Source organism: Lissotriton vulgaris, unplaced genomic scaffold, assembly GCF_964263255.1.
Source record: "Lissotriton vulgaris unplaced genomic scaffold, aLisVul1.2 SCAFFOLD_1347, whole genome shotgun sequence".
NCBI lineage: Eukaryota > Metazoa > Chordata > Amphibia > Caudata > Salamandridae > Lissotriton > Lissotriton vulgaris.
The window spans coordinates 324,214-350,927 of record NW_028240683.1 but is presented as its reverse complement, the minus strand read 5'-3'; the positions used below and the strand labels follow the sequence as shown (position 1 = coordinate 350,927).

General features: G+C 44.2%; 1 protein-coding gene across 1 annotated transcript in view; it reads right to left on the bottom strand.

The window, feature by feature from the left end:
* The window catches only part of LOC147672910 (WD repeat-containing protein WRAP73-like), a 381,825-nt gene that overhangs the window by 292,482 nt on the left and 62,629 nt on the right, over window positions 1-26,714 (bottom strand). The window lies entirely within an intron of this gene.

The window sequence follows — 26,714 nt, the reverse complement described above, 5'->3', positions numbered from 1 at the left end:
GCGGTGGTGTATTGTGGCAGCAAAGTTATAATGACCAGGATCCCGGGATGTCTTCCAGAAATACTAACAACAAATTAGGGAGGAATCTACTTTGACACACTTTTTCCCTTGTTGCTTTCTTGCAGAGTGTATTCACACTATAAGCAAGGTTCTCTTGCAGGGGATTTCCATGTATACTCATAAGCACATGAATAGTCCCGCCCACGTGCCGGGACCCCGGAGCACTTCTTTAGATATATCTTCTTAAGTGGATATTTTTCGCCTTTCATCAGGAAGGCCTTAAAAGACACTTAAGAGATAGAAAAGACAATAATGCAGCCTAACTAAATAAGCTACAAAGGCCACGACTACTATGTTTTGGGCACCTTTTAATGGTGTTTAAAACCCAGAAAAAACCCACTTCACAAAACTCTTTTTTCATGATAGAGATGAAAAGGTGGGACAGAGTAGCCCCCATAGGCTGCCATTATATGTCTTAAACTGGATGCTGTGCCTTTAAGAAAACTCAGACCACCACTTTCCCATGATGCACAGTCAGTGGCAGTAACTTAAGTTCTTTTTTTCCAGCTCCTTCTAACAGTACCCTGGAGCATTGAGCTAGACCAAATTTGTTTTTTTTAAATCCGAAATCTTTTCAGAAATTTAACTCCAAGTGTTTCACTCGGCGTCTTTGGTGCTTCTCTACCTTTTCCTGTCTTTTTCTGACAGAAATTACCACAGTTTATTTAAAAAATGCCATCTCTTTTTGATAAGTGTCCAGACTGTGGAAGGAAGAAGGCCAAATCTGATCCTCAGATTATTTGTCTACTTGCTGCTCATGTTATTGACTCCTGTTCCATGTGCAAAACCTTTTCCAAGCGTATCCTGTGGGACAGGGAGAGGATTTGCCTTCGAGGAGCAGAAAAAAGAAGAAAACAACAGTTCCAGTCATCAGGTGGGGCCTCAGGGTGAGAAGAGGGTCAGTCCTCTACCAAGGTCCTATCTTCAGCCTCGGGGGGGGCCAGCAGAAGACAGGCTGAAAAACAGGGTTGTTCCGGTCGATGTCAAAGACCACAACATCAAGAGGAGCAGCGGCGACCTGTTCGCCGTCGACCTCGGGCTCTGGGTCAAAACGACGTCGACATGCAACGTCGAGGAGAAGGTCGACAAAGGTGGCTGCTCCAACAGCGAGAACCAGTTTGGCATTGAGAAACCCACTGCAGACTGTCACAAGATCGCCGTCGAGAACACTGCATCACTCAACGTCTACCCATCACTGTCGATTGACACATCGACATCAAGACATCGTCGATACATCACCGTCGGTCGAAGTCTCCACGTCGCAGTCGATCGACGTCGAGAAGACATCGATGTTTGAAGTCGAGAAAAACCTGTCGATCACCGACTCGATCCTCTTCAAAAAGTCTACCGTCGACGTCAAGTGGGAGTTTTTTCTAGAAGACGTCGAAGATTGCTGTCGACTAGCAGATCAACGTCGAGGGGGAAAGATGGTTCTCCGGTGGAATCGGTAACTCCCCAGAAGGCTAAAAAAAAAAAAGAAGGATCTTAATCTACACATCAGATTCTGAGTATTCTTGGACATACTCTCCGTCTAGGACAGTATCATCTGCTTACTCTCCTCCTCTTCGTCCAGATCAGCCTCATTCTACGCCTCCGTCTTCTCCTCCTCCATCAAGAAGGCAGAGGTCCAGGTCTCGTACGAGGGTTCATTCTCATGGACGTAGACGCACCTCTACTCATTCCCACCACAGACATCACAGTGGAATATCCCGGTCTAGACACACCAGGGATACTTCCACAAGTATAGGAAGATACTCACCAACTTTATCGGACTCCTCTCCTCAAAGAATTTCTCCAATTGATGCTATCTCTACGTTTCAAGAAGTCTTAGTTCAAAGAGCTTCAAAATTGAATATTCCTAAGTCTGTTCCTGCACCATCAACTCTTAGTCATATTTGAGACTTTACAGGAAAGACAAGCATCTCGTCCTTTGCTCCCTTTCGTACCAGGCCTCTTGGAACCGGCGATGGAACTTTTCCTTACACCATCTTCTATTAAGCCAGCCCCATCCAGGCTGCAAAAGTAGTATCGCCCTCCAGAACAGGACACCACATTCTTATGGGTGGACCCGCCTCCAGACTCAATCATTGTGGTGGCTGCTAAGAAACAACATACCATGGCTCCAACTTTCACAGCTCCACCTGATAAAGAGAGTCATAAAATGGACAAGCATCTCGTCCTTTGCTCCCTTTCGTACCAGGCCTCTTGGAACCGGCGATGGAACTTTTCCTTACACCATCTTCTATTAAGCCAGCCCCATCCAGGCTGCAAAAGTAGTATCGCCCTCCAGAACAGGACACCACATTCTTATGGGTGGACCCGCCTCCAGACTCAATCATTGTGGTGGCTGCTAAGAAACAACATACCATGGCTCCAACTTTCACAGCTCCACCTGATAAAGAGAGTCATAAAATGGACTCAGTGAGAAGAAAAGTGTGCAACACAGCAGCGACCTCCATGAAAGCTGCTATTGCAATGAGCTTTTGGGTAGATATGACCCGAGCACAATGGAAGGCGCTCCAACAATTTGCGGGACATCTACCTAGAGATAAAAGGGAGGATTTTAATGAGGTATTAACGGAAGGACCTAAGGTCTCTAACCAAGTTATTAGCGCTGCTGCAGACACATCACTTCTAGCTGCGCATGGGTATTGTCATAGAGTGGCACTCAGGCGGCATTCATGGCTTCGCTTGACTTCACTGAAGCCTGAAGCACAGAGGGATATTTCAAATATTCCTTTCTCCAGAACTACACTCTTCAGCTCTCATGCAGATGGGGAGATGGCACGCATGAAAGCAGAAATGGAGACATTGAAAGCAGTGGGTCTTGAGAGACTTGTGCAATATGGCCAATGCTTCTAAGCTATGCAAATGTAGTTCAGTGTATTTCTCAACAGGTCCCCCAAAAATGTTGAAAACACACATTGCCCATGTTTACACTAGCAAGTAACTCAACTAGGGGGCTAAAAAGAAACCTTTTGTGAGTGATTCACACGTTAAGAGTGAGTACAGTCATTAAGACTGCCAGGATTGTGCGCCATAAAGTGTTATCTGAAACTGAGTCTTCAACCCCAAATAACCCTTAAACAAGAATACGTCTTGACTGTTTGCCATTGCTACGCTGAGAGTCAAAGAATAACAAGCTTGGGCAGAGCCAGTAGGTCTCACCTACCAGACCTATTGGTAAAGCCAGTAGCGCAAATGCACTTTAAAAGTTTATTTCAACAGGAATTAGTTCTGATGAGTGGGTGAATGGAAGAAATGTGATAGGTGGGGGAGAAACAATGGGATGTAAGGGCAGGTGGTGATAAAAAGCAATGGGAAGGGCGGGTGGATGGTGAAAAATAGCAAGAAGGCATGGCGGCAAGGGGAGAATCTGAATGAAAAAAGGGAGAGCAGCAGCCCAAAGGCGAGAGTGATGACCGAGGAGTGCAGGCTGTGAAGGAGAAGCCTACAGCGAGAAATCAATGAGAAGTGTAGGTAGGAAATGCACACAGGTGAGAAAGTTAAGGAAGGAGAACAAGCAGCAGAGGGCTTCCCAGAGGTGGGAAGGGAGAGCAGGTGAGGGGAAAAACAGAGATGTAGGCAGACGGCAAGAAAAAGCAACAGGAAGGGATGGTGGCCGGGGAGAAGGTTGACAGACGAGAAAGCAGCACATGGGCAAGAGCAATGAAAGTGGAGTAAAGGTTGGGGAAAGAGAAGCACATGAAGCATGGGTAGGAGAAGCACAAGGTCGAGAAAGACAACGCAGGTGAGGGAAGCACGCAAAGCATTTCATGGAGATAGAGCAGGTGGGGAAGTACTTGGAGAGAGCGGGAAAACATGCACTCTTGTGGAGTGCTTAAACAAAAAAAATGCAGCATTGGAAGGACACGAACATTTGTCCAATGCTGCAGGGGAAGGGCAGACCCAAGAAGAGTAAGTGAAGCGCACACGCACTAAAGAATTAGAGGCAAGTAAATAAAAGCAACAACGATGCCAACCTATGGTAAGCAATGGGCAGAAATGTCTAGCAACAAACAGAGCATGCGCCATTTTAGGCGTGATCTAAAGATTACATTTTTAGCATTCAGTGAGCAGTAAAATCTGCTTCTCGAGGTTCCATGGACAAAAGTAAATGCAAATTACAAGCGTTGCCTATTTGCCTCCGAGGTCCATGTGCACAGGAAAACTAGCCCAACTGTGAGCATTTCTTAAATGGATTCCTTTTAATCATGCATTTCTCCCCAAGCAAGATAACAGTGCTTCTGAAGCAAGTAACAGAGGGAGAAATAACTGGAGTCCTTAACAGGAGTCCTCGCGTGGAAAGGACAGTCGAAACACGGCTACATCCATTTTGGAGTTGGATGAAATACAAGAACAATTAATAAGGTTGCGATGATTAAAACCGTCAAGGTAGCAAATAATAAAAGCACAGGCTGAGAAGCGACCTTCAATATTGTTAAATGATATTTCAGACGAGTGAGGTATCTTGTCCTGGTACACTAAGTATCTTGAGAAGTCATGCCTTGAACGTAACTCAACTGCCAGCTCCCGCAGACTATGGGCTTACTGTGCCATGGAGTAAACAAACCCAGACAGAGGCAGAACGTAAGCAGCTGTCTGATGCATGTTAATTTAGAAACTGTTTACAACTGGACAGAAAGTCTACCCCAGCGCAGATGCCATCTTGGCAAAACCTTAATGATATCGTGTAGGGTTCACACTGAGTTCTGAGGGCTGGCAATAAAATCCCTCCACCCGGCACCCCTCGCACGCACGTGCTGGTCTGAGTCCACGGTGTGCCTAGCATCAACAGCCAACAGTCAAGTTAGCCCGCTGGACATCTGCCGATCTTGAAGGAATTTTAGTACGAAGGAACAACTGGGCTGTTAGTCATCGAATAACTACATGCAATGCATGAGGATCTAGTGTGTGTTTGGAATATTACCACATGGCCCACTTTACATAAAAAAAGTTGCCACGGAAACATTCTTGCCCGTTAGAATTTCAGTCTCACGAGACATGAGTATCTGGACTGCTCATTTCATATGGTCCTTCACATAGAGCTCAAGAAAGAAATATTCATTATGCATGTGACCTCGTAATGGTCACTGGGAAAGACTCACATACTCAAAAATAAAATGAGAGCTACACAAAGCACACTTTTTTTTGCTTGAAAAACGGCATTTGTATTATATCGTCATTCACAGAAAAAAGGAGTTTGTGTCTGACAGCATCAATACTATCCAAAGTACTGGTAAACTATTATGAATCAATTAAAATAGTAACCCATTCGGTTTTCAACCTTAACTACGCATTAAATTTAAATGATTGGAGCGCAGGACTAAAGAAACAGAGCATATTGCCCCCTTACTTAAATAATTATATGGAGTCCCCCCTAGTAATGCACATTTAGATTATTAAGACTTAACTACAGCCCATAACTCATCTAATACAAAAGACCCCTTTCGAAAGGTATGTACAGTCTATAACAGTGTGGTAAACAGCAAGTTCAGCATGACAAGTCTAGAGATCAAACATGAATTGCAAGTTTGCAGATGGACACCAAGACCAGACAAGTCTGATTTGATCAAACAAGTAGAATACAAATTAGCACATTGAAATGTGGACCACTCCATTGAACACAATGGAATGCTCCGTGCTTCTACAGGCCAGTAACAGCCCGCTGAGCAACATTCAATGTAGTTTTTGTTCACAGCTGTTGTGAACAAAGGTCTCTCGGAGCCCGAGGGGAATTAAACCCCCCCAGGCTCCAAGAGGCCTTTGTTTTATTTGTTAGAACATTCTGCACTCTAGTGGCAGAATGTTCTAATATTTATTTATAAAGTATTATATAGTGCGAACATGACCCTAGAGCATGGGTACTCACAAACATTTTCCATAGGGCCACAAGTTTGGTCTGTGATGTGACGAGGGCTGCATGGATACAAACAAGGGGACAGGAGTGGTTTGCGGAAAGGTGGGTGTAAGGAAAGGTGGGTGTAAGGGAAGCTAGGTGTATACATCTAGTGCCTGAATATGCTCAATGTGAAACCAACATCTTGGAATTAACACCAGCTTTTCCGCTTAACCAAACTATGTGATCGTAGGTAATGAACAAGTTACTTACCTTCGGTAACGCTTTTTCTGGTAGATACTATATCTGCCTGTGGATTCCTCACCTTGTGAATATCCCCTTGCGTCAGCAGCATTCGGAAATTCTTTTGTAGCCTCGCGCCGACGTGGACTCGGACGTCATAGAGTCACGGCATCGCCCGCGACTCCGCTGACGTCACCGACGCCTACAATAGGCCCACGACGGCGTGATGACATCAGTTCCGCCCTTTTTTCCGTGCCATCGAGGCACACGGACTGACCAATGTTAGCAGAAATATACATAGTATACATAATACACAATAATCAAGGAGAAAAACACACACAGTGTGAAGCAAATGCAATCAAAACAACTCCTTAACATTACATTATACAATACATTACAGTAACTCTGGTAAAGAAGAGTGGACAACGGGGAGGCGGGTGGGTCAGTGAGGAATCCACAGGCAGATATAGTATCTACCAGAAAAAGCGTTACCGAAGGTAAGTAACTTGTTCTTCCGATAGATACATCTGCCGTGTGGATTCCTCACCTTGTGAATAGAGTCCCACAGCAGTCCCCACTCCCGGAGGAGGGTGTCCACTCTTCTAAACCAGGAAATCCTGAAGGACAGAGCGCGCAAAGTGGCCGTCCCTCCTCACCTCAGTGTCCAAGCAGTAATGCTTTGCGAACGTGTGGAGGGAGGACCAAGTTGCCGCCCTACAAATGTCCTCAACAGGAACAAAGCAGAGGTAGATGACTTAGCCCTTGTAGAATGAGCCCTTATACCCTCTGGAGGTTCCTTACCGGCCAAAGAGTAGCAGATCTTTATACAGAGGAAGATCCATCTCGACAAAGTCCTTTTATGGACCGCTCTTTCTTTCTTGCAGCCAGCAAAGCCAATGAAGAGCTGATCATCCAACCGACAGTCCTTCAGTTCTGTCCAAATAAAAAGACACCGCCCTCTTAGGGTCCAAACGGTGCAACCTCTCCTCCTCCTTGGAAGGATGTGGGGGAGGATAAAAGGTAGGGAGGGTAATGGATTGACCAAGGTGGAAAGGAGTCACCACCTTAGGAAGAAAAGCAGCCCTGGTCCTAAGAACCATCCGATCAGCATGAATGGTCAAGAAAGGGGGCTTGGAACTAAGAGCCTGAAGCTCACTTACCCTCCTTGCCGAGGTTATTACAACGAGGAAGACTACCTTCAGAGTTAAAAACCTCATAGGACATTTATGAAGAGGCTGAAAGGGAGCACCCATCAGAAAAGTCAAGACAAGATTTAAGTCCCACTGAGGCACAATAAAAGGAGTAGGAGGGAACAAATTCGTGAGACCCTTCAAAAACCTTAAAACTACTGGAGACTTAAAAAGAGACGGCTGGTCAGGCAAACAAAGAAAAGCCGACAGTGCCGAAAGATAACCCTTAACCGTAGCAACAGCAAGTCCCTGCTGCGCCAGAGAAAGAGCAAACCGGAGAACGTCAGACAAACGGGCTCTCAAAGGGTCAATAGAATCCCCACCACCCCAATTGACAAATTTAGACCATCTATACGAATAGACAGATTTAGTGGAGTCACGCCTGGCTGACAAGATGACATCCACCATGTCAGGTGTGAGGGATAAGGAAATCAGGTTGCCCCGTTCAATCTCCAGGCATGAAGGTGCAATGTCTGGAGGTGGGGGTGTAGAACCTGCCCCTCCATCTGAGAGAGGAGATCTGCCCTGAGAGGGAGACGGAGCGGCGGGTGAGAGGAGAGGAGGAGTAGATCTGTATACCACACCCTTCTTGGCCAGTCCGGGGCGATCAATATGACTTGGGCCCGGTCTTGGCGGATCTTCCTCAGAACCCGAGGAATCAAGGGTATGGGAGGAAACGCGTAAAGGAGTCGACTTCCCCAACTCAACTGAAACGCGTCCCCCAAGGTTTCCATGCATCAGATACTGGAGACTGCAGAATGATGGGCAGTGAGCATTCTCGCAAGTAGCGAACAGGTCCACCAGAGGAGTCCCCCACGTCCGAAAGACGTGACGCACCACCTCTGGATGAAGCCCCCACTCGTGATCGGCAGAGAACTGTCGACTGAGAACGTCTGCACGAACGTTCAGAACTCCGGCCAGATGATTTGCCATCAGACAAATCTGGTGGTCCTGAACCCAGGACCAGAGACGCAGAGCCTCTCTGCAGAGACACTGCGACCCCACTCCTCCCTGCTTGTTGATGTACCACATCGCGGTCGTGTTGTCCGTCAGGACTTGGACCGACTGACCGCGAAGGGAAGGGAGGAAGGCCTTGAGCGCCAAACGTATCGCCCGCAATTCCAGAAGGTTGATGTGAAGCAACCTTTCCTCTGGAGACCAAAGACCCTTGACCTCCAGGTCCCCCAGATGAGCACCCCACCCTAGAGTGGATGCATCCGTAATCACTGTGGCCACCGGAGGAGGTAGCTGAAAAGGCTTCCCCTGAGACAGGTTGCCTTCCACGCCCCACCAAGACACATCCGCCGCAGCTTCTCTGGAGATCCTCACTGACTCCCTGAGATCTCCGTTGTGCTGATACCACTGCCTGCGGAGGCACCACTGGAGCGCCCTCATGTGCCAGCGTGCATGGTTGACCAACAGAATGCAAGAAGCCATCAGACCGAGCAGGCAAAGGACCTTCAGGACTGGAACGACCGCTCCATTGTAGAATAAAGGAATCATATCCTGTATGTCGCGAATCCTTTGAGGAGGAGGGAATGCACGACATACAGTTGTGTCCAGTACTGCACCTATGAACAGGTTGCGCTGGGAGGGCACCAGGTGAGATTTGGGCACATTTATTGAAAAACCCAACCTGAACAACAACTGGGTTGTCTCCTGCAGGTGATGGAGCACTTTCTCGGCCGACTCCGCTTTGATCAGCCAGTCGTCCAGATAAGGGAATACAGGAATCCCCGACCTTCTGAGATGCGCCGCCACCACTGCCATCACCTTGGTGAAGACTCGAGGCGCAGTAGTAATCCCAAACGGAAGGACCGCAAACTGATAGTGCTGCGATCCCACCGTAAAACGGAGATACTTCCTGTGCGACTTCAGGATAGGGATGTGAAAGTACGCATCCTGCAAGTTGAGCGACACCATCCAGTCTTCTTCCAGCAGAGCCTGAAGAACCTGAGCATCTTGAATTTTTCCTGCTTTAGATAAAAATTCAAGATCCTGAGATCCAAAATCGGACGAAGCCTGCCATCCTTCATGGGGATCAGAAAATACCGGGAGTAGCATCCCTGACCTTTTTCCTGCTCCGGGACCACCTCTATCGCACCCTTCCTCAACAGAGTTTGAACTTCCTCCTGCAGGAGTAGCAGATGTTCCTCTGAGCAATATCCCTGGCAAGGAGGGTAATTGGGAGGGAATTCCCGAAAGGGAAGGGCATACCCATTTTCTACGAGATTGAGAACCCAAAGATCTGATGTAACCGATTCCCAATCCCATAGAAAGTGAGTAAGCCAACCCCCTACCGGACCCACATGATCCTGGATGGCGGATCTTGGGCTGCTTTTCTGTGGCTGGGGGGTTGGAGGAGGTGGAGGAGGAAGAGGTCTGACGCCCTCTAGGACACGCCCTTTGCCTTCCCCTGTACGACTTATACAAGGTGTTTGACTGCTGCTGCTGCTGTCCTTGCCTAAATGTACGAAAGGAAGAGCGACCAAAGCCTCTGAATTTCCTGGCCGTAGAGCCTCTTACTTGCAGACCAAGAGATCTAGCAGTCGCCCTGCTGTCCTTAACCCCTTCCACACTCATGACGAGCTGGGCTCGTCATGGCGTAGCCTCCTCGCACGCTGATGCCGAGCCCAGCTCGTCATGAAATGATGTAAATCTGAAAAGTTCAGCACCGGGGGGGAATTGGTGCAGCGGCGATGGTGTTAAACCTCTCCAAGGCCGAATCCCCTTTTTTGCCAAAGAGTCCCTCTCCATCAAAAGGCAGATCTAGCAAAGCAGATTGCACATCAGCAGAAAAATCTGAGGATTTCAACCATGCTGAACGCCTTGTGGCAACAGCAGTGCCCATGATCCTTGCCACAGAATCTGCAGTATCAAGGCCGCTCTGAATAACCTGACGAGCTGCTGCTTGAGTGTCAGATAAAGCTTCCTCAAAAACACCTCTGCAGTCTTCAGGAACCTTTGGGATCAAAGTACGTACTGAGTCCATAAGAGCATGGATATATCTTCCCAAAAGGCAAGTGGCATTTGTAGATTTCAGCGCCATACTAGCGGAAGAGAAAGTCTTCTTGGCCACCTGATCCTGCTTTTTAGCCTCCTTGTCACCAGGAACTTGGGGAAAAGCACCTACTGACTTCTTGGAACATGCCGCTTGGATCACCAAACTTTCAGGTGAAGGGTGTGTTGACAAAAAGGCAGGGTCCTCAGGAGCCACTCTATACCTCCGAGCCACACCTTTCGAGACTGCAGGAGCAGAAAGAGGCTTCTTCCACACCCCCATAATGGGATCAGTCAAAGCATCATTAAAAGGGAGCAAGGGCTCCACTGCCGAGCTTGGAGAATGAAGAACCTCAGTAAGCAGATTCGATTTGAACTCAACAGTAGGCAATTTTAAGCCTAAAAGACCCGCTGCTTTTCTCATTACCACGTGATATGGCTGAACATCCTTAGACGGCGCATCAGAGCCTGATTGCAAGACCCACTCTGGAGAAAACCTCAAGTCCACTAGCCTCTGCTAGATCCTCGAAATAACTTTCATCCAGCTCACCTTCTTCCAAGTCAGAATGAGACTCACAATACCTCTGCTCTTCTAGCAGACGTTGAGCCTCCCTTCTAGATCTCTGCTTAACTCTGAGTGCAGCCGGATCCACTGTCGACTCCGACGGCGCCGATGTCGGAATCGAACCCGAAGGCTTAGAAGGACGTTCCAAAGACTTGCTTGGAGCGGGCGACGCCGGTGCTGGAGTCGTCGACTTCGGACGAGCTGGCGTCGACATCGGCGTCGACCTCGGTGGAGCCTGGTACTGCCACAGCGGGGTCTGAGCCGGCAAAAACGGCATGAAAGGTGCCGGGGCGTATGAATGAGGCACCCCCAAATTAAATGCCATTGAACCCATAGGACCCGAAGGCGCTCCAGAGGGGTACCAAGACTTAAAGAAGACATCATACATAGCGTTAAGAAACGCTGAAGGATCCTGACCTGGAGCTGGAAAAGGTGGATGCTCAGGTCGACCTTGAGGTAGATTCGAATCTGTCTCAACAACAGGAGTCGAACCCTCAACCTCTTCAGGAACCTCCTCTTCCTCTTCCTGGGCCGGAGACGGAGCCGGAGTCGGATCGGGTGCCGGAGCCGGCGAATGAACTGGCGACTCCGAAGGCGAAGCCTCGCCCTCCTGCTCCAAAACCTCTTGTGGAGGAATTACCTTGGGTCTTATCTTCTTGGGTGATCTCGACCTCGAGCCAGGCTTATCACCCGAATGACGTCGAGACTCATGTCTCCTCTTCTTGTGCTTCCTTCGCGACCTCGAAGCATGATCCGAGGAAGACTTCGAAGCCGAAGCCTCCCGAGACCTCGATCTCGACTTCTTCGAATGGGACTTCGAAGATTTCCTTTCTTTATCGGCCTTCAGCTTAGCAACGAGAAGCTTAGACTCCCTTTCTCGCAAGGCCTTAGGATTAATTTTTTGACACGACGAACACCCATCCACGTCGTGGTCGGAGCTCAAGCACCAAATACAGTCCTGGTGCGGGTCCGTAACGGACATCATTTTTCCACATTCCCTGCAGGGCTTAAAACCCGTCTTCTTTGTCGACATTTTAACGAACAAAGTGACAAGAGAACTGGAAACAACGAAGAAATAGAGCTACAGAGTAACTAGAAGCTACAGAGTATCCCAAAAACCGTTAGCGTCGACGACGCGGAAAAAAGTGAACTGATGTCATCACGCCGGCGTGGTCCTATTGTAGGCGTCGGTGACGTCAGCGGAGTCGCGGGCGATGCCGTGACTCTATGACGTCCGAGTCCACGTCGGCGCGAGGCTACAAAATAATTTCCGAATGCTGCTGACGCAAGGGGATATTCAAAAGGTGAGGAATCCACACGGCAGATGTATCTATCAGAATATTTTATTTCACTTTCCCTCCCTTTTCTTTATTAACACATGAAGACCTTGAAATACAGGACTTCAGGATGTGAGTTGCACAAAGCTCAAGTATTTGATTTAATAAACTATATTTTATTCATATATAATAGAAACCCCTGCCCCCAAAAGGCGCACATGACAACTGACTTGCCTCTTCATACTCTACTGGCATTATTATGAGGGTGTAGGGAAGAATGCATGTTTCTCAATTCATGTTTGATAACTATTGCTGTAACAAAAATTATTCTAGATTTACTCATAATCTGACATACTAAGGTGAAAGGGTTCTGCGTGTTAATGAATTATTAACAGACCGTATCAAACTGCAAGATGTTTTTATAAATGATGATGTTCCCAAAGTTAAGTGGTTTAAGACACCCTTGTTACTTCCTTTCTGTAATATCAATTAACCTTTAAATACATGCTTTCCAGTTTATTTAACATATTTTTTATGTTAGTGCTGAGTCATTTAAACATTAGCCCAGTGATACTCTTGACCAGGGTGCAGCATGTAAAGGTCAGGAGGGCCACGTGTGACCCCAAGGCCGTACTGTGAGTATCACTGCCCTAGAGGGTATCAAAGCACTTTACATTACAACAATACAACAAGCATTGGAAATGCAATAGGTCTCGCATTAGAAAAGTTGGAGCTATTGGTCTTGTAAAATGTTTTAAGTTATGTTTATGTTTTTATAATAGCAAATGTATTAATTTTGTTATTGTAAATGCCAATATTTATAGAATTTGCAAATGTGACACCTATAGCATTATCAAAGCTAGATGTTTAGTATTCCCCTGTCTTACATGTATTGATATGACATCTTAATGGCTTATACATTTTATATGTAATTATTAATTACATAATTTTTGTAATGTATAATGGCACTACATTTAAAAAAGAAAAAAATTGTGAGAAGATTATGTGTTGCGTATGTTATATTTTTTAAAAATCAAGATTAACACCTTAGCTGCGTGTAAACATTTCTCCCCAGTGCTGCGCTGTCCATTAGAACTAGTGCTGAATGGACGTTCAATGGTCGTGCGCAGCACTGGGGAGGTAGCGCTGCTGACGACCATTGGCCGTCAGCAGCACTTAAGGGGTTAAAAGTGTAATATTAATTTTTTTGTACTTTTGTAATAAAGCTTTAAACATTGATACATTGCATTTTTGCTGAGAACTGGGTATAGTGAGGGTGTGAGGGTGGTAGAGTGAGGGAGGTAGAGTGAGGGTGGTAGAGTGGTATGGTGAGATTGGTAGATAGAGTGATGACAATAGATAGAATGAGGGTGATAGATAATGTAATTATGTGGTGTGTAGTTATGAGGCACTGAGTGGTATTAGGAGTGTATGTTGCGTTCAGCACAGTGTAAATATGTAGCATATAAATATGTGGCACAGAGTGGTATTTGGAGTGTATGTTGCATTGAGTGTAGGGTAATTATGTGGCATGTAATTATGTGACACTGACTAGTATTTGGAGTGTATGTTGCATTGAGTGCAGTGTAATTATGTGGTGTGTAATTATGTGGTAGTGAGTGGTATTTTGAGTGTATGTTGCGTTGAGCGCAGTGTAAATACGTAGCATAAAATGTTGTTGACCTGAGTGGGTGTTGTAGTGTATGTTGCATTGAGTGCAGTGTAATTATGTGGCGTGTAATTATGTGGCACTGAGTGCTATTTGGAGGGTATTTTGCGTTGAACGCAGTGTAATTATGTAGCGTTTAATTATGTGGCACTGAGTGGTATTATGAGGAGTGTATGTTGTATTCAGTAGAGTGTAATTGTGGGGCGTCTAACTATGTGGCACTGAGTGTTATTGTTTGGAGTGTATGTTGCATTGTAATTATGTAGCATATAATTATGTGGTATTGTGTGGAGTGTGTGTTGAATTTAGTAAAGTGCAATTATGTGGTGTGTAATTATGTGGCACTGAGTGGTATTCGGAGTGTATGTTGAGTTGAGCGCAGTGTAATTATGTAGCATTTAATTATGTGGCACTGAGTGGTATTGTGTGGAGTGTATGTTGTATTCAGTAGAGTGTAATTGTGTGGCATGTAATTATGTGGCTCTGAATGGTATTGTTTGGAGTGTATGTTGCATTAAGTGCAGTGTAATTATGTGGCACTGAGTGTGTGAGGGTGCTGTGTGTGTGAGGGTGTAGTATGTGTAAGCGTGCAGGGTGTGTGAGGGTGCAGAGTGTGGGCGCAGTGTGTGAGCGCAGTGTGTGTGGCCTAAAGTAGTGTGAGGGTGGAGTGTGGGTGGGCTAAAGTAGTGAGAGGGCGCAGTGTGTGTGTGGCCTAAAGTAGTGTGAGGGTGCAGTGTGTGTGGGCTAAAGTAGTGAGAGGGCGCAGTGTGTGTGTGGCCTAAAGTAGTGTGAGGGTGCAGTGTGTGTGGCCTAAAGTAGTGTGTGGGCTCAGTGTGTGTGTCATAAAGTAGTGTGTTTACGAGTGAGGACGAGTTCCAAGCCTGGTAGAGGAATGTTGGCTCGGTCATATTCCACAGCAGACACCCCAGCCAGGCTGGTGGTATGACTCCAGCAGATACAATATTTAGCAATCAGACAGTGCTGTAGGTCCTGTCCGAAAGAACTGCTAGTGAAATTAATACAGCGACAATATCTTCCCTATTTGAAATGAGTGGATTGTATTCGTAGGACAAATAACGATGCCACTAAGGCATAGGGGTCAGTCAATTATTCTGCATTTTCCCAAATTTAGTATGTAAAATAAAATATATATATATATATATATATATATAACACTATACAAATATTCTGCAACAAATACATTTAGAGAAAGAGAATAAAAAGCTGTACAATCAAATACGTACGATTTAACATAATATAGACCAAAATAAATAGATGAAATCCACATCAGAATTAATTTGCTTGTTAAAACCATCATAACTAAGACATGTTAGGACTAAAGTGCAGCTAGCTGGGCAACAGGACATCCCAGATTCTTTCTCAACGGAACATAGGTCCCAGGTGTCACAATCGTTGCAACTACAGGCAAGTTTCCACACAAACGTAGAAGATGCTTTCGCAGTGCAGCACACATCAGCTACTATCAGGATCCGCGTTTTTTTCCCGCACGATATCAGCTGTGACTAAAGGCAAATAAATACAGCGCTCAACAACAAATACTGCCAAGTACAGCGAACACAGGACAGAAATCCTTCCACAGCCATGAATGAACACTGAACGACCCAGCAGATGCAACATTTCACATTCTGGCAGATCATTTGTGGCTTTTCAACATGAGAGAATTTCAACTGCGTAAGATGCTGCTGCAATTGTTAATATATTCGTTGGGCCTTATGAAACATCAACAGTTTACGGTCTGTGCAGCACTGGTGTGACACATAACCAAAGGTCAGTGCTCAATCACACTGCACGCAGAGTGAACATGGCGTTATATTTGGTGTAATGTCAAATGTAATTAACATTTATGAAGAATATTAAATGTGCTAGCTAAACCTGCTCTGGTCGTTGCGACAGTGGCGGTGAGATCTTTACCCCGACATCACATTTCATGAAGTCTCTGGGACTTCAGTGCAGGGTGGTCTGACCAGGCAGTTAGTAATATTGCAGTTTTCAGTGTTGTTGCTGAGCTGCTGCATATCAACCCCGAACCCGATCTCTTTTAGAAAATGCTCTTGAAATCGGGAAAGTTTTTTTTTCTGCTTTGATGGGTCTATGGAGAAATGCGACACGGCGGGCAGGGGAGGGGGCGGAGCGGGTAAAAAAAAACAAGACGGAGGGAAGGCAGAGAAGGGGAGGGGGGAGGAGAAATGCGACACGGCGTGCAGGGGAGGGGGCGGAGCGGGGAGAGCGGCGATGAGAGTGTGAAGCAGCAGGGGCCTTTGAAGTGAAGCTAAGCTTCACTTCAAAGGTATGGGAGGAGTGCTGCTGGGGAACAGATAGCGATTTGATGATGTGCACGCGCATTTTAGGTCACTGCGCTTGCGCAATGACCTAAAAGCGCATGGGCACAGCACCAAATCGCCAGTTGGGATACTAGTTGGGTAAAGTCTGTTTAAGTCGCTATAGTCTCGCTCTGCTCAATGCGCATGCGCATTGAGAGGCGAGACCTAAAAAGAGGTAGACAGGGATAGATAAGACAACATATGTTGCTAACAGTAACGTATGATTTAAAGTTTAGGATGTGAATTTGTTCATTAAAAGCATTTTCACTTTTTTTTTTTGAAGAAAGGGATTCTACATACATCTGGATGTAAGGAGTTCCAAATCTTTGGTGTGATGCCAGCGAAGGCTCTGCAGCACGTTCTCTTTTTGTGGAAGGATGTTATCTTGCATTGTCACGCACATAAATGTATGTCAAAAGTCATTGTGTGTAAAAGAGAAGGCAACTTAAGAAACATCAGCTTGTAAATGGTGGTTTCTTACCAAGCCTATGCTAACCATGACAGTTGTTAAGGAAATGCAAGATCTGCTAACTTATATAATACCACCGTACCATTTTACTGTAGGCCCTACTGGATCACTTATAGCCCTTTGTAGCTAGGCTATACTGGCCATTAAAGTCCTGCTTCCTTGTCAAAGGCCCTCACCTTCCGCTCGGGCCTTTAATGCTGGAGCAGGCCTTAATGGCTAGTATAGCCAGCGGGCTATAAGGCTATATTGAAAAACAGACACTGGTTGACAGCCAGTTCTGCATACATGCATGGCCAACAGCTAACTGGATCCGCTAATAGTTCACATGCAGGATTAAACAATCACAAAAATACTATATATCACAAAACCTGCAACACGCCAACATTCTTCAGCGCGACGAAAAACAGGTACGGACCACTCGAGGGATTCAGATGAAGTTTCCCAGTGCTTTTATTAATTCAATTGATGGCATCCTGTCAGTCCTGGCAAGTGCCCCAGCATGACGCGTTTCGAGAGACCCAGTCTGTCTTGATCACATATATATTTAATTCACTAAAATAACAAAGGTTACAGGGACGTTATAGCTAGGCTGGAATTTCACTTGTGTAAAACCAGAGCAATTCAGTCATTATAGTTACCTGAGTTTACTATAACTTTTGTCCCCGCAATGTACTGCTTATGATTTCACATATTACATCACTCATGACATGGTCAGTGACATCACCGATGACCTCTCAAATTACATCACTCATGACATCAGGTCATGCCTTCTCCCATCAGGGAGACCCCATGTTGTTGTAACATCAGTGACACTGTATGTCTGCAGTTCAACAGTACGTTAACTGGTAATGCATTGGCCATTTACATATGTGGAATTTAGAGAGTGTACCTCTGTGGAGTGTTTCTTTTTAAACGGTTCAAGCATGAACAACCTATAGCCAAAACGTAGGCGTTCACAACCCTAACACCACAGATGTCTCCAGTAAGTTGGTGTTTAGGGGATTTGTGTACACAAAAGAAAACTACTTGGTGATCCATTAAATAAGAACCGAAAATAAAACACTGGTGGCGCCAGGTCATACAGTTCATACTTTGAGTACAACTGTGCGTTTGTTGGACAACAAATGTCAAAACGGTGCAAGATTGATTCTATGCACACCATCAGGATATGTTGGTCTTAGTCCGGCTACCTTACCGTGCCCCATATGTACCCCCAACCTGGCAGGGTAACCGGTGGAATGTGCAACCTTAGAAGATGGCAACCCTGACTCCCCAAGGAAATCATGGAAACAGATTTAGGGGTAACTCATGCATACCCAAAGAGATTCACAAGAAATACACAACAAGGCATTTCAATATTTATTAAAGCATTATGATTCTTGTGTAAAATATGTGTGCTGAAATTATTAGTAGAAGGAAACAGAACAGTGTAATCTGCATTACAAGAATGATTAAGAAAATTAACAATTCAACTTGTGCTATTACATAGGATATATTGTTGCTTACGAGTACTGTTCTATTTTGTGCTCGTTCCTAGCGCTACTTATCCTAGTGTGTCTATGGTAGTTGAATATGGCAGTATACCTGTAGGGGTATTTAACTCCCTATTACCTGTGGCTAAGTGTCATCAGGGAACCAATCTTGGTGTAGAGCAGGACATCATCCCTCGCAGGAGGTACACAGGAATCAGCTGGGCTGGAATTGTTGTTTATATAATAAACTTCACTCGTGTAACCATGCCGAAGTTGCAGTCAGGCCACTATTGTTGATTCTCTTGTGAGAGCTCTGTCACCGAGCGGACAATAACAAACAGCAGCATTTTGCATAGTAAACATAGCCCTTTTACAGAATGTTCAAGGCACTCGATTATATGCCTATGAAGAAGTGTAAATGTAAGCAAATCAATTTCAGAGAATATTATCCTGCACAGGCAGTCAAGCAAATATGTGTCAAATGTCAGCGTTTAAGAAAAGAAGGCAACTTTAAAACGTGAGCATGTAAAATGGTGGTGTACGTACTAGGGCCTAAATGTAGCCACATGAATCATACTCCATACTCAAAAACCCTAAGTAATTGATATGATTCACCTATTTCTGAATGAGTATGGTTTCAAATTTGAACAATAAAAGCATAATCTGCGCTACAAAGTTAAAAATATTAATATGCAGCTAGTAAACTGTTCAAAAACACATTGAGACAATCACAAAGGCATGGAGGACAACGTGAATTAGCATTCCTTTGGAAGTTCCTCACATGCTTTTAAAAATACCTTTGTGAATTACCCCATCCCGAGCAGATAATGCAAGCCACTTTAAAAATAAGTTATGATTCTTAATCATGCAAAGAGAATACTGTTTTTGTTGGATGATCCAGAGATGCAGATTCAAATGCTGCAATAAATGACTCCTTTCTACTAATGACTATTCATTTCAGCCAACGGTTCATAAGAGCTGGGGAGAGAGAGCTTCATCATATAAACAGCAGATGTAATTCTGCTCCATGAAATGCCGTTCCCACTGTCTCCTGTCTCTGGCAGTAGGCACTGTGGATTTACAACTCAACTGACATAAGTAAATGCAGATGAGCAGTTATGTCATTTTGTTAACACAGGCTCCTACTGATATTATATCTTGGTTGTTAATATAGAAATTAAAAACCCCAAATTGCAAAAAATCCCTTTTTTCACAGTTACCCATCTACTAAATTTAAATTGTGTAGCAGTTGCAAACCCTAACTTTATTTTAAATATACAAATAAAGCGACTGAAGGAGGTACACTCTGGGATCAAGCATGGTTAGGTCACAGGAAAGTAAAGCAAGCTTTCTCAGTTCTGCGACATATTTGCACAACCAAACCAGAGGGCTCATCGTCGTTACCGGTCACCCAAGCCAGACACAGTAAAATATCCAAAATCAACCCCATTCACAACGAGGAAAGAAGACGCAGTGTGGTGATATTATTTGCTTTTAATGTCGAAACTTGGATTGCAGGCTTCCATGAAGGAGTTCCTCTCATTATTAAAGAAACTAAGATAAAGTAAATAATGCACAACTATGGCTAAGATGATCTTTGGATAATTTCTACTAGCAACAATTCTATTTCTGGAATTTGAAAAGGCCAAATGTACAAAGCCCTCATAAGATGAGTACTAAGAATGATGAAAAATGAAGATACATTTCTTACACAGAGACTTGCTATTGATGTTTTTTCTTGTTGTGGTCATACACACATTTTTAAAACGCATTTAAATAAAAAAAGTGCAAAATGCGGACATCAGCAAACATAATGTCATGTCCCTGAATTACACCAAATTCCAACCCCAGTCACCCAGACATGACACAGAATTTCTAGGCTATCTATGCCATGTCAACTCGTGTTACAGTACATTACATTCCTGGTGACCTATCAACACACTGTAATATGACGACTCAATCGTCTCCAGAGACCTGCAGCTTAATATAGCTGACCGAAAAATGAAAACAGTTTTATCTGGATGGGAAACGCTGCGATTAAATGGCCATAATGACAAGGTTCTGCAGTTATCAGGCAACATACTCTAAAAAGAGTCAAAAGCATCCCACCACAATATATGGCATACATAAATACATCGTCACACACTTGCACCCTGAGGATACTTGTGGTCTGCAAGGTTATACACAGCAGATAAAATCATTTTTACAAAAGGATATAACAAAAGGGGCAGGAAAATGTTAATTTGTCGTTATAATTGTACCATTGTTTACTGTTTAACATGGAGGTATTTTTTTGTGTGTTTTTTTTTCCTTTCTCCTTTTTCTCAATTATTATGTTTATTTCTTTTCGTCCTCTCTACCAATTTATTGTAAAGGGCTTGGATATCCTTTGCGATCTTGTTCGTGCTATATAAAACTTTATAAATAAAATAAAATAAAATACACCAAAATACACACACACACAATTTTTAAGTCATATTATGCAATGGGAAGTAAACTTTCAGGAAGGGCCCGGGAAGGCAAAGTACTGCAATTAGCCTTTTTTTTTTAAATCACACCCCAAACCCTCAATCAATAACTGCTTGTGTGTGGAATCTCTTTGCATAATATTGCAATTTTGGATATAGTTCGCAATATTAAAGATTTTTGAGTTTGGATTTTAAGATTAAAACAGCAGTCTTTTTCTTTGAAACCATGTGTAGAGTGTACGAATACTTTACTATCACATTGCTTCAGGTATGTGTGTATTGTCTGTACATACACACTTCCCATACAGAAACAAGCTTTTTAGGACTCGCCAGAGTCAGCACATGCGCTGTTCTTGCGAGAAATTTAGTAGGTGGTTGAAAAGTGCTACCCAGGCCGACCACCAGCTTGCCATCACGCGCACAAGCACGCACGATGTGCACAGCACTTTTTCCCCATCAAGCAGGCGTACAACTCGTGTCACCATTCGCGTTTTTGTTTTTTTATTATTTAATTTTGCGAACGCTCGGCGTTACTTTTACGGCCGAGCGGCCAATGCTTGTTTTTCATGCCAGGTGAGTGCTTGCAAATAATGTTGCTTGATTTTACCCACGAGTTTGTCTGGCTTTTAGATAAACACGTGTCAATAGAACAGATCTCAGCGCACTCCTCCCGCAGGAACCGCATCCACTTATATGTATGTATGCGAGTTGAAGTCTGTTTTTATTATTCAAAATCTTTAAAACGTGCCACACGTGCCGACAGAACAGATCTCAGCGCACTCCATGAGTTTCTCCTCCTGCAGGCACCATATATCCGCTTTACAGGCCTTCACGCGCACAATAGACATGGGCGCCAATATGTATGTATGCGAGTTGAAGTCTGTTTTTATTATTCATAATATTTAAAACGTGCCACTCTTCATTTCAATCCAACAAACTTTTTATTTACAAATCGAAAACTCTTTTCTCTGAGAGTGTTGTGCCCGTAGCAACAGTGACTTGATTGAGCCTCTGTAGGAGTTCGGGTTATAATGAAAAGGGTATTGGTTTTGCCCTATTGGAGAAAAATGACCCGGTCAGTGGAAGTGCTCCACAAGTACTGCAGGCTGCTCAGCATGGAGAACAGCAACGGCCTTGTCTGCAGCATATTTAAATGGCATCATTCGGATACTTCAACACAGACTCCATTGTTTGCTTACAGAGTCTTTTTAGTAAAAGATAGCCAAGAGATGGGTCCTTTGAGCCTGCTTCTTACACAGCTGTTTCCCCACAGAAAATAATTAGAAAATGGCAGTGTGCCAGGCTCAAAGTTTTCTATAACTCGGCCTTTAGAAAAAGACTTATTTTGCTTGTGAGTCACAACTAATAGCTCCAGAGAGCATCCCAGGCATACACATAGCCGAACTTCACAGGTCTTTAAAAGACTTTCGGTTGTTAATAAGGCTTTGTTGTTTTTCACCCCCTTCTTAAAGCCCCTGCATCTCCGCTCCGCCTGTTGCTGGAAGATTCAGCCCCCCCCAAATGTTCTCTTAACCCCCCGAAATTTGACTCTAGATGCGCCTCTGAATAGCTCCTTTGTGTGTGTGGATGTTTGTTTGCACTTTTTTTGGTAGATTCGGACCAGACAGCTTTAGGTTCCCGAAATGCATTTTTTTAAAAAAAAAGGGACTATGAAGCAGCCCTCTTCATCGAATGGTTTGCTCGGCTGTCACTCACATTGCCCATCTTTTCTGTCCATGTTCTGCTCCTCTAGAACAATTAAACCTACGGATTACCATATTCTGTCTGTGGTGCAAGATTGAGGACTGCTTTGGTCAGTGTGAGCCACTTTCTATCACTGATTGGTTATTCCTGCTCGCAATCTCCCTAGTCCCTTTGGTGAAGCCTTCCTTCATACCTTCATATTACTACTGCAGGTTTAATACCTCTCACTATTAGTCTGTGGCAGCTCCCTTTACATGTCTTAATTTAAGGATTTTCTCTCCACTACCTACTTTTTCAAATAACTTCACAAGTAGTTATGTAGCCAGACCACTGGTTTAAAAAGGATGTGGTGGCACATAAAGCACCAGTCAAGATGCACAGGCATGAGAATATTAGGGGTAGGCCTCGACAGAATTTAGCCTATTGACTTCCCGTCCCTGTTACTCAAACTATATATACATTGTATTTTGTCCCTTGGGTATCATGTGCATGCGGCAGTTAGAAGATGGAGAACCTGTAAACTGTGTGATCCAACATTGCAGAATACTTTCACTCAAGGCATGCCATTTCTAGATGTCTAGCACAAAATCAGTGCCTCCGATAGAGCCCTCTTAACTTGGTTAGACATTTTACAATTGCTACCTTTTCTTTGCAAAGTAGTCTTCCCCTGTAATCAATACTATGCAGTGATATGTTGGGTTCTTCTTATGTTTGTACAGTTTTTATTGATTTGCCTTTGGGAACCAGTGAAATTAGGATAGCCTTAAAAGTATACAAGCATTGGCATAGCCAATAGGTCTCGCCTTTGGGAGCTTATAAGTGTTTAGCCATGCAACAGTTGATGTTGCACCAATGATATTGTGCTGGATAACTAAACACTTATAAAGGTCCAAAAGGCAAAACCTATTGGCTATGCCAATGTTGGTTTCTTTTCTCATGTACGCAGACATTTATAGAAAAAGCAGTAATCACAAACCACCTTGAATGGACTCAACGAAAAATGATGTTGAAAAGTTTAAAATTATCCTTCTATCATTTCAATTTACATACAGCTCAATGCCTACTTTACATGCATCCAGACGGACGTTGGTCAGGTCTACAACAGACACCTTACACAGGCAGGCATTATGTAAGCATATATGGCTTTTCACTACATTGAACCTTGCCAGAGGTAGGATGTGTCGTTAGTGGCACTGCCAGAGCTAGGATTCTCTATAGTACATACAGCCATGGGGGTATTATTAATGCAATCTGGCTACTGTCGGACTAGTTTGCATTTAAATGCCTTGGAGAGACTCATCTGCTGGTTAATGGCTTTGGAGTGCATCCTCTGTTGATTTACGGCCTTTCTACTATGTGTTAATATATCTCCTCCTCAGCATCACAACTAAGGGGCAAAACATGTTAAATCCTCCTGCCAATTAATCTTTCAAACAAGCACTGCTTTGCACCTCAGCACAGCTCACAGAATGCATGGCCGCTGAAGGGGAATTCAGTCCTCTATGTCTCCATTTTCACTTTCTTTTCCTGAGTTCAAACTACTACATATCACTGTTAAGGGGAGGTATATATTTGTATTACCTCCTGATATATATGACAAATAAGTTAAGCCTATCAACTCATGAGACAGATAAAATAATCTAATAATTCAAAAAGGTATGCCTTTCAAATCATCCACTACAACAATTGCATTATAGAAACATAAAAAGCAAGATCAATCAACAGTATGAGGCAAATGAGGAGACTATGCCCTAACGTTTAGGCCAATGTCCATGCAGATCGGATATGTAGGGTCAAGAAAAACAAAATCCTTCATGCAGTCACACTACCATCTTGGGATTTGCGAATCAGGCTAAATGTTATTGTGGAAGTGAAAAAGGTTTTGCTGCACTCATGCAATCAGACATTTCCTTACAGAGTGTTTGGGAAGAAAAACCAAACTGAATGGCACGATCATCTATCCCCAATCATTTAGTTGCCAAACTATTTCAAACAAAGAAGCAATACCAAAGAAGAGGGGATTTGACCATGGAAACCGACTTAGGAAAGAAACCAGAATAGAATTCTCTGCAATTACAATTTAACACATGAACATTCAAGCTTGCATGTGGGTCTACAAACTAACTGCGAGGCATCTGCATGTTTTGCCACAGGAGAGTGAACGATTACTCTTCCACCTTACCTCCTAAACACTCACATTGTGAGCTTTTTGATCCCTTTACTTGTTTTTTTTCCTGGCCTTTTCAAGAAAATGGATCATAGAGGAAGAATCATAAACAAGCATTGGCAAAGCCGTGGGTTTCAGCATTGGGACCTACTTACTGGCTGTGCCAAGGCCAGGAATAAAGTAAGACACAGAGGCAGCCGCTGTTACCGGTAGCATTGCTGTAAGAAAGTGAACTGTTAATTTGGGGCTGGGGGGTAGCAGTCCACCACAAGTAATACATTCACTAGTCTGTTACGTCCAAGATTTCAGTAATTTAAACCCGAGTTCAACCCCCGACAACTATGGCCGAGAGAAGGCAGGCTTAACTTAAGAGAAAAAGTGTAAGAGTCTAGAAGTACCAAAACAGTTAAGTCAAAAAAGCATACAAAAACAACACACACCAATTTAGAAATATAGATTAAAATAGGTTAAGCAAAATTACATTAAAACAACAAAAAATCCAATAAGGGAAACTGGAGATAAGAATTTAAGAGTAAAAGTGCCAACAAAAAGTAAAACACCAATCAGGAATCATTGTCCATGGGTGACCAGGAACTAGCCATGATTTCAGGATGACCACAACGGAGTGTGGGACGGATATTGCCAAGCATGTTAATCCCAGTCAAAAACTTTACTTTAGGACTGAGTCTCTGAAAAGTAAGTCACAATCCTTCAATGGGGAGGGTTCCTGCTGAAGGCATTAGTTTCCCCGGGAAAAGCTCAGACCAGGAAAAGTTAAAATGTTATGTTCTGAGAAGTCCACTCACCAGCCAGATACTTTTGGCACCTGTGCCCAGTCCAGATTTCTACATTCAGGCAAATCTCTTGTTGGGAGCTCTGAATACTCTGGTGTGTCAAGGGTGCAGGCTGTGTCTGAGGAGGAGTTCCATAAGGCCAGATCACTTCTCACCAAGAGCCACTGAACCAGATTTGCTGCTGAGGAGAAACTAGGAGAAGGAGGAACTTTTATCTACAAGTGAAGTCGCCCCTTGGGTGATTGGTTCCCATCATCCTATGGTCTGGAAGTCCAAATAGGTTTTAAATCCCCCTCTTTTTGGAGACTGTAGGAGCAGTCCTGCTTGACACAGACCAGTATCCCAGGAACTCAGGGACATCACTTCGGGCTCAAAACCCACTTTGACAGAGGCCACCAGCAAGACAAAGTCAAGGACCAGTTGCAACTAATCAAAAGGGTCTTTTGCAGCGTGTTGCGGTTCTGACAGGAGGTCAGCCAACTGACCCAAAGAGTTCTCTTGATCACAAGTGGGAGCAGGAACAGCCCCAGGCGGTTGCACTGGGAAGCCACATTTATGTTTGGCACCAGCTAGTGGATGGTGGTGACTCACCTTACCAATGGGTTAAAAGGTCCTAGGGAAAACCCATCCCAGATGCTCATCAGTTCCTGTTTGCCCATTGTAAATAATCGCACAGTGCCTAAAATGAGAGATGGGGAAACCCTCTCTTCACTGTGCAGAGCCGGCATACTCGCCCAGAAATGTGATCAGAGAAATTAGCAGTCCTGTATTGGAATCTTAAATTAGAAAAGAGTCTCTACCAAAAAAAGCCATTAACTATGGTAAGTAGCTCATTCTTCTGACCGAGACATTAAACTACAGATTGCTTACCTTGTGAACAGATTACAAAGCAATACCTCCTGAGGCAGTGGGTCTGTGAAATGGCTCCAACCAGGCAATCCTACCTTGACAGATTGGGCAAAGTCCGTCACGCTGGATCTGGCCATCTACGCAATAATATTTGTTGAATGTGTGAAGGGATGCTAATGTAGCAGCCTGGCAAATGCCCATGCCAGGCACTAAGTGCACCGGAGAAGTGGTAGAAGACTTTGCTTTAGTGAAATGACCGTGCAAGCTTCTGATGGATGGCTCTTGCCTAGAACTTAGATCTTGTAGTTTAACATGATCCATCAGGTGATGGTTTTCTTTTGCAGTGCTTTGCCCTCTTTTGCTAAAATAAATTAAAAATAAAAACCAGATGAAAGGCAGGTCAATGTAAAAGGTAATTGCCCTCTTGGGGTGAAGCTGGTGAAGGTCCCACTACAGCGTCACAAAAGGTGTTAGCAGAAACATATGGGTCAGCTCCTTTAGATCATGTATCACAACAGGTGACTTTTAGAGGTATGGCTGAACCATTAAGCAGAGGAAGGCCAAAAGATAACCTTTAACTATTGCCACAGCAAAGCCTTACAGAGT